We start from the raw sequence: 11,142 nt of genomic DNA, 5'->3' as shown, positions 1-11,142 counted from the left end.
GTGGTTCTAAGACTAAGTCTACCTGGAGTCCACTGTTAAGTTCAATTTTGACTGTTCCATAAGTATGTATGGAATACATATGTATTCCATACATACTTATGTGTATGTATGGATATTAGCAATAGCATAGACATTTTCTAATTTAACCAACAAATCTAGGGAAATTTTATTATTCAGTATGTATATTAGCAATAGCATAGACAGTATGTATATTAGCAATAGCATATACATTTTCTAATTTATGTATGTATATTAGCAATAGCATAGATAGTATGTATATTAGCAATAGCATAGACATTTTCTAATTAACCAACAAATCTAGGGAAATTTTATCATCCAGTGTTTTATGGCTAAGTTGAATTAAAGGAGAAAGTAAGCAACAGTTATATTAGGGATATTGCCAAAATAACCCCCAGGGAGACTAAAAGATCTCTTAGGTGAGGTTCTGTGAGGTTACCAGCAGAAGCTACTGATTGTGAAATTTCAATTATACCATTATCACGACAGGTAAAAAAGGAAAGCATAAGAACGTAAAAATTAAAAGGAGCAGGAGTCTCATTATGATGAGGAGTCTTGTTCCATTATCTTGAGAAAAATCAACCACGGCATACAGCTGCCAACTTTCTCCTCTTTTGCAGTCTGAACATCTCTGGTCACGGCACTGGGCAGTCTGGGGAACTTTCTGCGTGGCTCATCTATCAGGCATGAGACTTGCTCCTTAAAATTTATTTTGTTTTAGTTTACAGGTCTTCAGGAACAGAACAATTCCTGTTTTAAGTAATTCCATAAAAGAAGGTTGAATTGGAGAAACGTAGAAACTTTAGGGTCCAGTCCAGTCTTTAGGTAGATAACGAAAACTTAAAAACAATGTACAAGGCTACAAACTAACAACAGGTATGCTCTAGTTTTTTTGTTAGAAACATGAGTTTTTCTCTCTTTAGTTACCCTGATTTCTACCAAAGATAATCAGAGTAAGACAAATTTGTTTGTAAGATAAGTTTAGTTTCATCAAATTTTCTCTGATTATTTACATAAGCTCAACAAGAATAGCAAATGGCTATATAAGAATTTCAGACCTAAAATCTTTTCGATGCTACAAAGCTATAGCAAGTCAGGCATTAACATTCACTTACAATCTTGAAGTTCCTGGGCTTGCCAGAAAGTAACAGATTTTACTCATTCACTGTAAGGCTGGGAACCCTTGAAGCCAGATATTCTATGTAAATTCTCAAATATGATCTTCCAGTCAAGTACTGGTAATATAAGAGATATTTCCAATTAAATCCTCTTATAAAGAGAGGAGAAATTCTTATTAAACTTATGCAAATAAGCATATCATCATAAAAATAAGAACACTCTCAAAATAGTATCTGAATTTTGAACGGATCAAATGGGAAAAAAAGTAAATACTTCAATATTGTTCACAAAGTATGCTTTATTAAATTACTGTAAACAATAGATAGCTTAAGAGAAAAAGATCTGGAAAACAAAACATTTAGGTAAAGAATCCAACAATTTTTCAAATAAAAGTCATTAAAATTAGTTTTACTGGGTATTCAATCTCATGTAATTAATTATTTGGTTTGCTTGATCTTGAGTAGTAGTTTCATGAATTCATCAGTTTCTTCATTAGAGTTCTGGAAAATTTTATTTACTCCATTTATCTTAAAGATATTAGAAACCTGTATTTTAGAGTACTTGGTTGAGTATTTTCCATGTGAAGCAATTTTGGACAATAGCTTATTGCAAAAGTTTTTAGAAAAAATAAAAACAATTACCATGGATGATAAAATTTTAGATTAGCTATGATTTAAAATCTGACTAGAGGAAATGTAATTAAGGAAATTTAGTTATTTCTATTCCATACAACATTTTAAGATAATAATCAGAATCATTATCGTGTAACATCAGGACCATTAGACCTTTATAAATTTCATATGATCTTTAGAATACTCACATTAATAAGATATGTATACAAATATAACCTTAAAGAAGATTTAGCATCACTTTATTATTTAACATTGTTTCCCATACTAATTACCAAATAAGATTCATCAGTTAGTATCTTTACTAAATGGGATATACATTCTTTGAGGCTCTTCAGAGGCTCAACTGGAAAATCTCAAAGTTCATTCTAGGTCAATGATATGATTTGGATGTTTGTTCCCTCCAAATATCATGTTGAAATGTGACCTCCAATGTTGGAGGTGGCACTGAAAGGGAAGTGTCTGAATCATGGAGGTGAATTTCTCATGAATGTCTTGGTGCTGTCTTTGCAGTATGAGTGAGTTCTCACTCTATGAGTTTATTCAAGATCTGAATGTTTAAAAGTGCCTGGCATTTCTCTTGCTCCTTCTCTCACCATGTGCTATATCTGCTCCTCTTTTGCCTTCTGCCATGATTGTAAGCTTGCTGTGGCTCTTGCCAGAAGCAGATGCTGGCACTGCACTTCTTGTACAGTCTGCAGAACCATGAGCCAAAATGAACTTCCTTCTTTATAAATTGTCAAGGCTCAGGTATTCCTTTATAGCAATGCAAATGAGCTATCAGAAAAACAAAACAAAACAAACAAAACCTTAATTTAGAACATTAATATTGGAGAACCCTATCTAAGATGTAAAAAGGTTGAAAACACCTGAAGAAAATAGACTCACAGGTTATTTAAAATAATAGTCATTCACTTAATTAGAATGACAATTAAAAGATGCAATGGCAGTACAGTAAGTTAAATGGATGAAGAAAAACAATGAAACCTAATCTTTTCAAAGTTTAGTTTTTCTAAGTTATCAAACACCTAATAAAGAAAGCTTGAAATAGAACAAATTATCTCAATAAAGTGGAAAATTATTGTTTTATAGGACAGTTACCAAAAGGTAAAGTAAAAGACCTCTTGCAGTGCTATTGCTTCTCTTTTGGGGAAGCTCATTTAAATAACCTGGAAGTCAAATCTGACGAAAAGGTATTTGAATGCAATCATACCTAAGAAGAATGTGTGGTTAAGATTAAGAATGCATACCATATTATAGAGGAAATAAGCAAGAAAACCTGTACTGTAAGCAGGAGAGTATATGGTTCATAAAAATGTAAAAGCACATGAAATTGCCTAGTTACATTAAAAAATTTAGACAAATCAAGAAAAGCCAAATGTATAGAATCAAATTATACTCCAGGAAATCATTGCTTTTCTAGGCCTTCAAGACAAACATTTTAATGTCAGGTCCTAACAGTCCTAACAGCAAAGTTGGAACTGGAGAAAAAACAAAGTTGGAACTGGAGAAAGTTGCAAGAGTTGAAACAATTTTAAAGAGAGAGTTGTCATCTCAACCAAGCAAAAAGATGTACTATATTAGTCTGTTTTCACACTGCTGATAAAGACATACCCAAGACGGGGCAATTTAGAAAAGAAAGAGGTTTGATTGAACTTACAGTTTGATGTGGCTGGGGAGGGCTCACAATCATGGTGGAAAGCAAGGAGGATCAAGTCACATCTTACGTGGATGGCAGCAGGCAAAAAAAAAAAAAAAAAAAAAAAAAAGCTTGTGCAGAGAAACTCCCATTTTTAAAACCACCATATCTCGTGAGACCCATTCACTATCACAGGAACAGCATGGGAAAGACCCACCTCCGTGATTCAATCATATCTACTTGGTCCCTCCCACAATAGGTGGGAATTATGGGAGCCACAAGATGAGATTTGGGTGGTGACCTAGCCAAACCATGTAATTTTGCCCCTGGCCGTTCCCAAATCTCATATCTTCACATTTCAAAACCAATCATGCCTTCCCAGTTTCATGTGCGTCCCTGTGAAGAGAGCACAAAACAGGCTTTCTGTGAGTAACATGGCTGTTTATTTCACCTGGGTGCAGGCAGGCTGAGTCCGAAAAGAAAGTCAGCGAAGGGAGATAGGGGTGGGGCCGTTTTGTAGGATTTGGGTAGGTAAAGGAAAAAGGGGGGTTGTTCTCTGGTGGGCAGGAGTGGGGGTCACAAGGTACTCAGTGGGGGAGCTTTTGAGCCAGGATGAGCCAGGAGAAGGAATTTCACAAGACAATGTCATCAGTTAAGGCAGGAACAGGCCATTTTCACTTCTTTTGTGGTGGAATGTCATCAGTTAAGGCAGGAACTGGCCATCTGGATGTGTACGTGCAGGTCACAGGGGATATGATGGCTTAGCTTGGGCTCAGAGGCCTGACATTCCTGTCTTCTTATATTAATAAGAAAAATAAAATGAAATAGTGGTAAAGTGTTGGGATGGTGAAAATTTTTGGGGGTGGTACGGAGAGATAATGGGCGATGTTTCTAATGGCTGCTTCTAGTGGGATTAGGGGTGGCGTGGGAACCTAGAGTGGGAGAGATTAAGCTGAAGGAAGATTTTGTGGTAAGGGGTGATATTGTGGGGTTGTTAGAAGAAACATTTGTCATTTAGAATTATTGGTGATGGCCTGGATGCAGTTTTCTATGAATTGAAAAACTAAATGGAATAAGAGAAGGAGAAAAACAGGTATAAAAGGTCTAAGAATTGGGACGACTCAGGACATCTGATTAGAGAGTGCCTAAGGAGATTCAGCATAGTCCTGCCAGCGAAGATTATTTATTTACTTCAAGAGTTAAGAGTGGCAGTTTGGGGATAGCACCAGGAGATATCAGCTGTGATGGCTTGGAGAAACAGTGTAAACCGGCAGTGTAAACAAGAGCAGGGCATGTACGAGTAGTTGAGAAAGGTGAATAGGAGTATGACTAGACAGAAGATAGTAGGGATGACAAGTTTTTCTGGGGCACAGTCTAAGTTGGTCTGGTGTCTGGAATGAGACTGGGGCCTAATAAAAAGGAGCATCTATACAGGAGCTCAAATGGGCTGTACCTTGTAGCATTCTGAGGACAGGTCTGACTTCTGAGAAGGGAAAGTCGTAAAAGTATTGTCCAGTCCTTTTTAAGTTGGTGGCTGAGCTTGGTGAGGTGTGTTTTTAAAAGATCTTTAGTCCATTCTACTTTTCCTGAAGACGGAGGACCGTAAGGGATATAAAGGTTTCACTGAATACTAAGAGCCTGAAAAACTGCTTGGCTGATTTGACTAATAAAGGCTCATCTGTTATCAGACTGTATAGAGGTGGGAAGGCTAAACTGAGGAATTATGTCTGACAGAAAGGAAGAAATGACTGCGGTGGCCTTCTCAGACCCTGTAGAAAAGGCCTCTACCTATCCAGTGAAAGTGTCTACCTAGACTAAGAGGTATTTTAGTTATCTGACTTGGGGCATGTTGAGTAAAGCTGATTTGCCAGTCCTGGGTGGGGGCAAATCCTCGAGCTTGATGTGTAGGGAAGGGAGGGGGCCTGAATAATCCCTGAGGAGTAGTAGAATAGCAGATGGAACACTGAGAAGTTATTTCCTTGAGGATAGATTTCCATGATGGAAAGGAAATGAGAGGTTCTAAGAGGCGGGCTAGTGGCTTGTACTATAGCATAGCCTGCCTTTGCTGGTGTGTGGCGATTAGGCCTGGTGGAACTGCCATTAATAAATCAAACGTGATCAGGGTGAGGAACAGGAAAGGAGGAAATATGGGGAAATGGGGTGAATGTCAGGTGGGTCAGAGAGATACAGTCAAGGGGGTCAGGTGTGGTATCAGGAATAATGCAGGAGGCCGGATTGAAGTCTGGGCCAGGAACAATGGTAATTGTGGGACTTAACAAAGAGTGAGTACAGCTGAAGGAGTAGGGGAGCAGAAAGCATATGTGTCAGGTATGAGGAAGAAAATAGATTTTGGAAGTTATGAGAAATGTAGAGAATGAGTTGAGCATAGTATGTGATTTTTAGGGCCTCTAAAAGTATTAAAACAGCAGCAGCTGCTGCACACAGACATGAGGGCTAGGCTAAAACAGTAAGGTTAAGTTATTTGGACAGAAAGGCTACAGGGTGCGGTCCTGGCTCTTGTGTAAGAATTCTGACTGCACTAGCCATGCCTAGGAAGGAAAGGAGTTGTTTTGTAAGGGATTGAGGTTTGGGAGATTAATTGGACACGATCAGCAGGGAGAGCACGTGTGATTTTATGAGAATTATGCTGAGATAGGTAACAGATGAGGATGAAATTTGGGCTTGACTGAAGTAATGGGGTCTGTCTGTGAAGGCTTGTGGCAGCACAGCCCAGGTAGTTTGCTGAGCCTAATGGATGTCAGGGTCAGTCTAAGTGAAAGCGAAGAGAGGCTGGGATGAAGGGTGCAAAGGAATAGTAAAGAAAGCATGTTTGAGATCCAGAACAGAATAATGAATGGGTTGTAGAGGGGAGGTATTGAGGATAGGAGAGTATACGGGTTTGGCACTACAGGGTGGATAGGCAAAACAATTTGGTTGATAAGGCACAGATTCTGAACTGACCTGTAAGCCTTGTCTGGTTTTAGGACAGGTAAAATGGGGAAATGGTAAGGAGAGTTTATAGGCTTTAAAAGACCATGCTGTAGCAGGTGAGTGATAACAGGCTTTAATCCTTTTAAAGCGTGCTGTGGGATGGGATATTGGCATTGAGGGGGGTAAGGGTGATTAGGTTTTCATGAGACTGTAAGCACTGCGTGATCAGTCGCCAAGGAGGGAATAGAGGTATCTTATACTTGTGGGTTAAGGTGGGGGGATACAAGAGGAGGATGCGAAGGAGGCTTTGAACTGGGGAAAAGGTGGCAATGAGGTGTGGCTGTAGCCTAGGAATAGTCAGGGAAGCAGCTAATTTGGTTAAAATATCTCGGCCTAATAAGGGAACTGGGCAGGTGGGGATAACTAAAAAAGAGTGCATAAAAGAGTGTTGTCCAAGTTGGCACCAGAGTGGGGGAGTTTTCAGGGGTTTTGAAGCTTGGCTGTCAATACCCACAACAGTTATTGGGGCGAGGGAAGCAGGCCGTTGAAAAGAAGGTAATGTGGAGTGGGTAGCCTCCGTATTGATTAAGAAGGGAACAGACTTACCTTCTACTGTGAGAGTTACTTAGAGTGTCTGTGATGGTCTTGTAGGCTTCCGAGGCGATCGGGCAGTGTCGGTCTTCAGCTGCTAAGCCAAGAAGATCTGGGAAGGAGTCAGTCAGAGAGCCTTGGGCCAGAGTTCCAGGGGCTCTGGGAGTGGCTTCCAAGTGAGTTGAACAGTCCGATTTCCAGTGGGGATCTGCACAGATGGGACATGGCTTAGGAGGAATCCTGGGCTGCAGGCATTCCTTGGCCTGGTGGCCAGATTTCTGGCACTTGTAGCAAGCTCCTGGGGAAGGTGGCTCTGGAGGAACTCCTGGCCCCTGCGGTTTAGGCGTTTGGAAGTTCTTGTGTGCTGGAGATGTGGCTGGGGTTTGTCTCACAGTGGAGGCAAAGAATTGCAACTTTTTTCTATTATTGTACACCTTGAAGGTGAGGTTAATTAAATCCTGTTGTGGGGTTTGAGGGCTGGAATTTAATTTTTGGAGTTTTATTTAATGTCGGGAGCAGATTGGGTAATAAAATGTAAATTGAGAATAAGACGGCCTTTTGACCTTTTAGGGTCTAGGGCTGTAAAGCGTCTCAGGGTTGCTGCCAAAGGAGTCATGAACTGGGCTGGATTTTTATATTTGATGAAAAAGAGCCTAAACGCTAACTGATTTGGGAAAGGTCGGATAAAGAAAAAGGAGCATTAACCTTGACTATGCCTTTAGCTTCAGCCACTTTTTAAAGAAGAAACTGCTGGGCAGGTGGGGGAGGGCTACTTACGGAATGAAATTGTAAACCGGACCGGGTGTGAGGAGGGGAGGTGATAAAAAGATTATAGGGTGGAGGAGCGGAGGCTGAGGAAGAATTGGGACCTAGCTCCACCTGGTGAGGAGCAGCCTGGGGAGGAAGGGAGAGATCAGATGGGTCTGTAGAAAAGGAGTATTAGAAAGACTCAGTGACGCTTGTGGTTGGGACTGAGGGGACAGGAGGGAGGGAAAGAAGGAAGATTTGGGACGAGTTGCATTGGGCACAGAGACTAGGAAGGGACCAATGTGTAAAAGAATGCCTGGACATCAGGCACCTCAGACCGTTTGCCTATTTTACGACAAGAATGATTTAGATCTTGCAGGATAGAAAAATTGAAAGTGCCGTTTTCTGGCTATTTGGAACTACTGTCGAGTTTGTATTCGGGTCAAGCGGCATTGCAGAAGAAAATAAGGCATTTACATTTTAGGTCAGGTGTGAGTTGAAGAGGTTTTAAGTTTTTGAGAACACAGGCTACGGGAGAAGAAGGAGGAGTGGAGGGTGGAAAGTTGCCTATAGTGAAGGAGGCAAGTTTAAAGATAAGGGAGAGTAGAGACATGGAGGGAAGCGGTTCATGGGTTCCTACCCTCCAGAAAAGTGGGAAAGGGGTCGGGGCGCAGAGATACGAGGTCGGGGTGTGGAAATAAGGGATCAGGGTGCAGAGATATAAGAGGTCAGGGCACAGAAATAAGGGATTGGGGCACAGAGATACAAGGTTGGGGTACTTGTCCCTCCCCTAGGAAAGTGGGACTTGCCGCTAAGAGTGAAGAAGAAGGGGTTGGAGGTTTCTTGCCCCCAAGAAAGGCAGAGAAGGGGTAGAGGCATGGAGAGAAGGGTTTGGGGTACTTGTCCCTCCCCCAGAAAAGCAGGACTTGCCACTAAGGCTGAAGGACCAAGGCAGGCGTCCCTGTGTGGTCTGACACCTCTGAAATCTGGGTGAACAATCAGAGAGGTGTCCCTGCAATGATTAAACACCAAGGGAAGGCTGCCTTCCCTAGTCTGTGACTGGAGCCGGAGTTTTGGGTCCACGGATAAAATGTGCCTCCTTTGTCTCTACCAGAAAATGAAAGGAATTGAAATTAAGAGAAGGGAGAGATGGAAGTGTGGCGCCAAGATTGAAAGGAGAAAGAAGTTGAGGGATAGTGAGGGAGGTTGGAGAAGAGAGTAAAAAGAGGCCGCTTACCGGATTTGAAATTGGTGAGATGTTTCTTGGGCTGGTTAGTCTGAGGACCAGAGGTTGTACGTGGATCTTTTTCATGGAGCAAAGAACAGGAGGACAGGGGATTGATCTCCCAAGGGAGGTCCACTGATCTGAGTCACAGCACCAAATTTCATGTGTGTCTGTGTGAAGAGACCACAAAACAGGCTTTGTGTGAGCAACATGGCTGTTTATTTCACCTGGGTGCAGGCAGGCTGAGTCCGAAAAGAAAGTCAGCGAAGGGAGATGGAGGTGGGGCCGTTTTATAGGATTTGGGTAGGTAAAGGAAAAAGGGGTGTTGTTCTCTGGCGGGCAGGAGTGGGGGTCACAAGGTACTCAGTGGGGGAGCTTTTGAGCCAGGATGAGCCAGGAGAAGGAATTTCACAAGACAATGTCATCAGTTAAGGCAGGAACAGGCCATTTTCACTTCTTTTGTGGTGGAATATCATCAGTTAAGGCAGGAACCAGCCATCTGGATGTGTACATGCAGGTCACAGGGGATATGATGGCTTAGCTTGGGCTCAGAGGCCTGACACCCAGTAGTCCCACAAAGTCTCAAATCATTTCAGCGATAACTCAAAAGTCCATAGTCCAAAGTCTTATCTGAGACAAGGCAAATTCCTTCTGCCTATGAGCCAGTAAAATTAAAAGCAGGTTAGTTACTTCCTAGATACAATGGGGGTACAGGCACTGGATAAATACAATCATTTCAAATGGGAAAAATTGGCCAAAACTAAGGGGCTACAGTCCCCATGCAAGTTGAAATCTAGTGAGGCAGGCAAATCTTAAAGCTCTGAAATATTCTCCTTAGAATTCAGGTCTCATACCCAGGTCTTCAGGTCTCATACCCAGGTCATGTTGATGAAAGAGGTGGCTTCCCATGGTCTTGGACAGCTCCGCCCCTGTGACTTTGAAGAATACAGACTCCCTCCCAGCTGCTTTCATTAACTGGCATTGAGTGTATGTGGCTTTTCCAGGTGCATAGTGCAAGCTGTTGGTGGATCTACCATTCTGGGGTCTGGAGGATGATGGCTCTCTTTTCCCAGCTCCGCTAGGCAGTGCCTCAGTAAGGACTCTGTGTGGGTGGGATCTGTGACCCTACATTTCCCTTCTGCACTGCCCTAGCAGAAGTTCTCCATAATAGCTCTGCCATTGCAGCAAGCTTCTGCCTGGACATCCAGGTGTTGCCATACACCCTCTGAAATTTAGGCAGAGGGTCCCAAACCTCAATTCTTGACTTCTGTGCTCAGGCAGGCTCAACATTGTGTGGAAGCTGTCAAGGCTTGGGGCTTGCACCCTCTGAATCCATGGCTCAAGCTCTACATTGCCCCTTTCACCCATGGCTGGAACAGCTGGGAGGCAGGGCACCAAGTCTTTAGGCTGCACACAGCACAGGGACCCCAGGCCCACCCAACAAAATCATTTTCTTATATACCTCTGGGCCTGTGATGGAAGGAGATTCTGTGAAGACTTCTGACATGCCCTGGAGACATTTTCCCCATTGTCTTGGTGATTAAAATTAGGCTCCTCATTAATTACGCAAATTTCTGCAGCTGGCTTGAATTTCTTTTCAGGAAATGCATTTTTCTTTTCTTTCACACTGTCAGGTGGCAAATTTTCCAAACTTTCATGCTCTGCTTTCCTTATAAAACTGAATGCATTTAACAGCACCCAAGTCATCTCTTGAATGCTTTGCTGCTTAGAAAATTTTTCCACAAGATACCCTAAATAATCTCTCTCAAGTTCAAAGTTCCAAATATCTCTGGGACAAGGGCAAAATGCCCCCAGTCTCTTTGATAAAACATAACAAAAGTCACTTTTGCTCCAGTTCTCAACAAATTCTTCATCTCCATCTGAGACCACCTCAGCCTGGACCTTATTGTCCATATTGCAATCAGGCTTTTGGTCAAAACCATTAATCAAGTCTCTAGGAAGTTCCAAACTTTCCCATATTTTCCTGTCTTCTTCTGAGCCCTCCAATCTCTTCCAACCTCTGCCTGTTACTCAGTTCCAAAGTTGCTTCCACACTTTTGAGTATCTTTTCAGCAGCACCCCACTCTGTTGTTACCAATTTACTCTATTGGTCCATTTTCACACTGCTGATAAAGACATACCCAAGTCTTGACAATTTACAAAAGAAAGAGGTGTAATTGCACTTACAGTTCCACATGGTTGAGGAAGGCTCACAATTATGGCAGAAGGCAAGGAGAAGCAAG

General features: G+C 42.0%; 1 long non-coding RNA gene across 1 annotated transcript; it reads right to left on the bottom strand.

The window, feature by feature from the left end:
* Positions 1 to 1,438: 1,438 nt before the first annotated feature.
* LOC129533046 (uncharacterized) lies at positions 1,439 to 9,147 on the bottom strand. The gene is made up of 4 exons (XR_010133248.1): positions 8,912 to 9,147; positions 6,943 to 7,135; positions 3,427 to 3,488; positions 1,439 to 2,543 (listed from the first exon to the last, which is right to left on the bottom strand). It is a non-coding gene; the product is annotated as an uncharacterized lncRNA (long non-coding RNA).
* Between the last annotated feature and the right edge of the window lie 1,995 nt (positions 9,148 to 11,142).

Source organism: Gorilla gorilla, chromosome 3, assembly GCF_029281585.2.
Source record: "Gorilla gorilla gorilla isolate KB3781 chromosome 3, NHGRI_mGorGor1-v2.1_pri, whole genome shotgun sequence".
NCBI lineage: Eukaryota > Metazoa > Chordata > Mammalia > Primates > Hominidae > Gorilla > Gorilla gorilla.
The sequence above is the reverse complement of the archived record's forward strand: the minus strand, read 5'-3'. Positions and strand labels throughout refer to the sequence as shown.